This window comes from Thalassophryne amazonica, chromosome 8 (genome assembly GCF_902500255.1).
Source record: "Thalassophryne amazonica chromosome 8, fThaAma1.1, whole genome shotgun sequence".
Classification (NCBI taxonomy): Eukaryota; Metazoa; Chordata; class Actinopteri; order Batrachoidiformes; family Batrachoididae; genus Thalassophryne; species Thalassophryne amazonica.
The window spans coordinates 5,478,566-5,484,565 of record NC_047110.1 but is presented as its reverse complement, the minus strand read 5'-3'; positions in this window follow the sequence as shown (position 1 = coordinate 5,484,565).

The following is a 6,000-nucleotide window of genomic DNA, read 5'->3' as shown; positions in this document are numbered from 1 at the left end:
TCGTGGTGGGGGAGTTTGTGTACCCAGATGATCGTAGGAGCTATGTTGTCGGGGGCTTTGTGCTCCCTGTAGGGTCTCCCAAGGCAAACAGGTCCTAGGTGACGGGTCAGACTAAGGGCAGTTCAGAACCTCCATGACCAGTAAAAAATCAAGGACCGAGACGTCGCCCAGTATGGCGGAGCTGGGGCCCCATCCTGGAGCCAGGCCTGGGGTTGGGGCTCACGCGCGAGCGCCTGGTGGTCGAGCCTTAGCCCATGGGGCCCGGCCGGGCTCAGCCCAAAAGAACGACGTGGGCCCGCCCTCCTGTGGGTTCACCACCTGCAGAGGCGGCCATGGGGGTCGGGTGCAGAGAGGATTGGGTGGCGGTCGAGGGCGGGTGGCCTGGCGGCCCGGTCCATGCTCACAGCCCCTGGCTGTTGGGACGTGGAATGTCACCTCGCTAGGGGGGAAGGAGCCTGAGCTTGTGCAGGAGTTTGAGAGATGCCGACTAGAGATAGTCAGGCTCACCTCCACGCACAGCTTGGGCTCTGGTACCCAACTCCTGGAGAGGGGCTGGATGCTTCAGTTCAAAAGCATTCAAACATATATTTCAAAAAGTATTTAAACATTTAGATATCGTGTAATTAACCTTAGCTATTGATGACATGTTTACTAAGCACTGATACACAGTGATGCCGGTAACGCGTTATGCGTTACTCTAATCTGACCACTTTTTTTAGTAACGAGTAATCTAACGCGTTAATCTTTCCAAATCAGTAATCAGATTAAAGTTACTTCTCCATGTCACTGTGCGTTACTATTATTTTTCATTGTGGGTCAACAGCAGCATTAAACTTGGTCTGTGGGCAGGAGGTCGGGGTTCGACTGAACTGCCCACTTTCAGTGAGCTGTGAGCTTTTCATCCACAGTTTTTTGCAGCTGCTCGACTCGTCCTCACCTCTTAAAGCGTGGTGATCAGCACACCTGCACTGAGCTTTACAAAGTCATTTTTATGCTTTTTTCCCTCCTTTATTTAGAATTCTGAGCTGAGCTGCTCTGTATCTGGTCATTAAAAACAGCTGATCCTCCGCGACGTGTCAACAACTAACACTATTTTCCACTCAAATGCACCTAAACTCTCTTTCTGAGGACCACATGATGTGAAAACGCAATAAAACTTTCTTACCTGTAAATCTGGTCATGTTTTCTGCATAAATAAATGTTATCCATTCTTTGTGCTCAAACGCCAAAGCAGGGGCGAATCTAGATGGAATGGGGGCGTGGGGCAGGGATCTGCCCCCCTCACAACACCCCTAGATTAAAGGTCCAGTTTTGAAGCCGTTTTTTACTACAACTACTAATACTACTTAAAATAATAATAATTTCGACAAGTAAAATGTTTAGAGAGAATTTAAATGTTAGAAAAATGTTAGAATTTAATAGTTACATTTATAAACAATGTAGGTTCAAAATTGCAAGTTTTACTGTTACAGTGCTGTCAACAGTTAAATATGAGATCAAGATAGAGGTCTTTATTTTACTTTTTATAAAACAAGTATTTATTTTCATTGAAGTCAAGAAAGGGTGACTATAAAGTGAGTTTTGGCAAAACAGGTATCATTGTCATGTTGACGTGGCAGAGGGTTGTTGTCGGCAGCTGGGAAAAGTAACTAAAAAAAGTAACTAGTAATTTAACTTAGTTACTTTTACAATTGAGTAATCAGTAAAGTAACTAAGTTACTTTTTCAAGGAGTAATCAGTAATCAGTAATTGGATTACTTTTTCAAAGTAACTGTGGCAACACTGCTGATACATATTGATCACTATGAGCATATGAGTAATATATTCTTCAACAGCAACAGGCTCCATTAATATATAAATGATCACTTCCAAACATTAGAACACACTCATAAATGTAACAATATATTCTTGCTCAATAAAAGATAAATAATATTATGATGATTCTGAATGGGGGAAAAAACACAAATGGTTAATGCATATTTAAGCACATTTAGGATATTTTACTTCATAAGACATCAGCATGACAAAAACAAATGTTGGGCAATTGTTTTGATTAAAATTAATGGCATTTGACTTATGTCTAAAACAGGTTAACACGTTAAGAAACATTGTCAGGGACTGTTTGTACCCTATGGCTCCTTTGGCAGCATTCAGCAGTCAGGGCAAGTCAGGAACTGTCAAAGGCAGCCTTGTTAGTGACGTGGCACAAATTAACAGAGTTGTCATGGCGGCTGCAATAAATATCACATCAACAGACAGTACTATCATCATTTCTACAACTGTGCCATAATCCAAACCCATCCTATCCAAGCAGAATCAAAGAAGTACAGACGGGACCATCCTGAACGTTTTCCTGATGCAGATTACAGGTTTGAGAAACTAACATTTTTTTCTAATTGGATGCTACAAATCTTGAAAATCTGTTGTTTTTTTTCTGGTCTCTCTCTGGCTGCTAATCCAACATGGTGGAATCTGCTCCAAAACCGCTTCATTTCTGTGTAAATCTAACATGTCTATCATCAAGACCCCCTAACAAATGGAAAGAAAAAACTCAATCCGGATGAATTACGAGGTCTCTTAGATAATAAACCGACCCTTTTTTTTTTTTTAACTATATGGATTTGAATGACATGCGATTACACCAATCATGCTTGAACCCTCGTGCGCATGCGTGAGTTTTTTCACGCGTGTCGGTGACGTCATTTCCCTGTGGGCAGGCCTTGAGTGAGATGTGGTCCCGCCCTCTCGGCTGAATTCCTTTGTTTCACACACTGCTCGAGACGGCGCGCGTTGCTTTATCAAAATTTTTTCTGGACCTGTGAGGAATATCCGAGTGGACACTATTCGAGAAATTAAGATGGTTTTCTGTGAAAAGTTTAACGGCTGATGAGAGATTATGGGGTGTTTCTGTCGGTGTAAGGACTTCCCACGGAGCGGGACGTCCTGCAGCGCTTCCAGGCGCTGTCGTCGGCCTGTTTCGAGCTGAAAACATCCTAATTTAAGGCTTAATTCACCCAGGACATCGTGAGAGAACAGAGAAGATTCAGAAGAGGCCGGCATGAGGAATTTATGCGGACATTCCACTGTTTAAGGACATTTTTTAAATGAAAGACGTACGCGCAAATTCGCCGAGTCGTTTCCGTGACGACTCGGCAAATCTGTGTGCGCCGCGACAGGAAAAACACCTCCGTGTTGAAAACCATTTGTAGAATTCAGGCGGCTTTTAATGGCTTTCAACAAGTGAGTAACTGAGAAATTGTTTAACAGCTTGGGCATGTTCCAACTTGCCCGTTAAGGTTTCCAACGGAGGTGTTTTTCCTGCCGCGACCCCCTGCGGTCGGGTCCAGCCCGACATGCGCCTCTGCCCGCACGTTCTTTCATTACAAAATGACCGTTAACAATGGAATGTCCGAATAAACTCCTCATGCCGACTTCTTCTGAAAGTTCTCTGTTCTCTGACGACTTACTGCGTCAACAGAGCCTGAAATGTGGAAGTTTTCAACTTGAAACGGCGAGACGCTGCCGCCTCGAAGCGCAGATCGCCGTCAGGCGCCGTGGACCGTCCTTAAAGCGACACTACCAGACCAAAATCTCTCATCAGCCGTTAAAATTTTTACCGAAAACCAGCTGAATTTATTGAATGGTGTCCACTCAGTTGTGCCTTACAGTTTTGAAAAAATTTTTATCAAACAAAGCAACAGTCTCTGAGCCATTCCTAAACAATGAAAAAAATTGACGAGCGGGTGGACGACTCCTCACTCAAAGACTGCCCACAGGCGAATGACGTAACCAACAGGCGTGAAAAAACTCTCGCATGCCCACGAGGGTTCAAGCATGTCTGATGTAATCACACGTGATTCAAATCCATATGGTTTTTGAAAAAATAATAAGGTCGGATACTTTTCTAATAGACCTCGTATTTCCTGTTTCTCACGTAAAAATGTGCACTTTCTGATGAAAGATCACTTGAAACAGTTGCAAATGCACCTATTCCTGAAAACAAAATATCCCTCTCAGTAACTGACGCATCGTGTTCTGTGACTGAAATCTCAGTACCGGAGACGACTGCAACGATTACAGTAACTACAAGCTCACTCGCAGACACAACTTCAGCAGGTTCCGTGACAAATCGGCCGTTCAGGACAAAACAGCCTCGTTGCTGGAGACCACAGCTGAAGACAACATGGTGGACACGGAGACCCAAACACCAGCAGTGAGCTGTTATTTCTTTAATACGTCAATCAATCAATCAATCAATTTTTTTTTTATATAGCGCCAAATCACAACAAACAGTTGCCCCAAGGCACCTTATATTGTAAGGCAAGGCCATACAATAATTATGTAAAACCCCAACGGTCAAAACGATCCCCTGTGAGCAAGCACTTGGCTACAGTGGGAAGGAAAAACTCCCTTTTAACAGGAAGAAACCTCCAGCAGAACCAGGCTCAGGGAGGGGCAGTCTTCTGCTGGGACTGGTTGGGGCTGAGGGAGAGAACCAGGAAAAAGACATGCTGTGGAGGGGAGCAGAGATCAATCACTAATGATTAAATGCAGAGTGGTGCATACAGAGCAAAAAGAGAAAGAAACACTCAGTGCATCATGGGAACCCCCCAGCAGTCTAAGTCTATAGCAGCATAACTAAGGGATGGTTCAGGGTCACCTGATCCAGCCCTACGTCGCGCAAGAATAGATAAAAATGTTAAAAAATGTGCTTATTGAAGGGCAACAGTTCCAAAAGACAAAGGAAGCACAAAATGGAGAGTCGTTACGCATCTGTTTTGTATATAATGTGGTACACGAGGGTCTCACAGGCAGCGCCACTGTAACACGTAGTCGTACTAAATTAATTCACATCATTGTTTTATATTCTCTCAAAGAAATAAAAATCATTTCTTAAGGTGGATTTGGAAAAGCAAGACTAATAGCAGTAATTACAATGTTTTCTCCTCCCACCTTTCGAGCTTCTGAACAAAAACCTTTTAATGTTTCATGCATGTGTACGTGTAAACTTGCTGGAGTGTCGATGTTTTAGCCAAACTTCAGTTTGTTTAGATTTGGTTTGTCAGACTTGATGATCAAAATACTCCTTGTGAATTTAATAGATTTTTAAAATTGATAATCTGTATCAAATATTTCCAAACAGTCGAATGTGATCTGGGTTAGAAGGTCAAAAGAACAAAAAACTAATAAAAAAAATCAGACATTCTCTATTCTGTTTAACATTCTACACTAACTGCAAAATTATTAGTGTGTCTTTATGCAGATTTAAACTGCAGAAACGCTCACTAGGCAGAAGTAAGTAACAAATAATTGTTTGCAAACAAAACGGAGAAGAAATGGAAATTAAAACAAATTTGAATTGACAAAGTTGAATTAGAAAATAGTGCCACATTTGTCATTACAGTGTATCCATGTTTCAATTAATTTAATCAAGTGTGTCAGCATTGTTGCTTTTTTTGTGGATGTACTTAGGTGGCCACCAATAATAAAGATTGGTCAGTATTGGAATATACTGTATATCGGCATAATATGGCTGATTTTTTTTTTTTTTTTTGGTTCCTCTCCAATTTTGTGTTACAGATTGCTACATGTGACGCACCACCAGAGTGTCTACACAAAGGCACTAAGTACAATTTATTCAATATCGTCGGACATCTTGAGAGTGTCTGTTGCAAGAAGCTTTACCAGTACAAAAAGACAGCAAGCACCAAGATCATCTGACCAGTGGCAATCAACCCAGAACTTAACATCCATTTGGTTACATCCAAGTTAGAAGTGCCCGTCACTATCCAGAAGCAGCAATTCAGTATGGAACTCGACACTGGCAGTCCAGGGAATTTCATCTCTGTGCCAGTCTGGCAGCAACTTGGAAAGTCAAAACTGACTGATGTTACATACCGCTACAAGTCAGCAACCAGTGGTGGGCATAGTTCCACTAATCCGCTAACTATCGAAGATAATGTTTTCATTTTTTTAAACTTTTCATTATATAGCACCAGA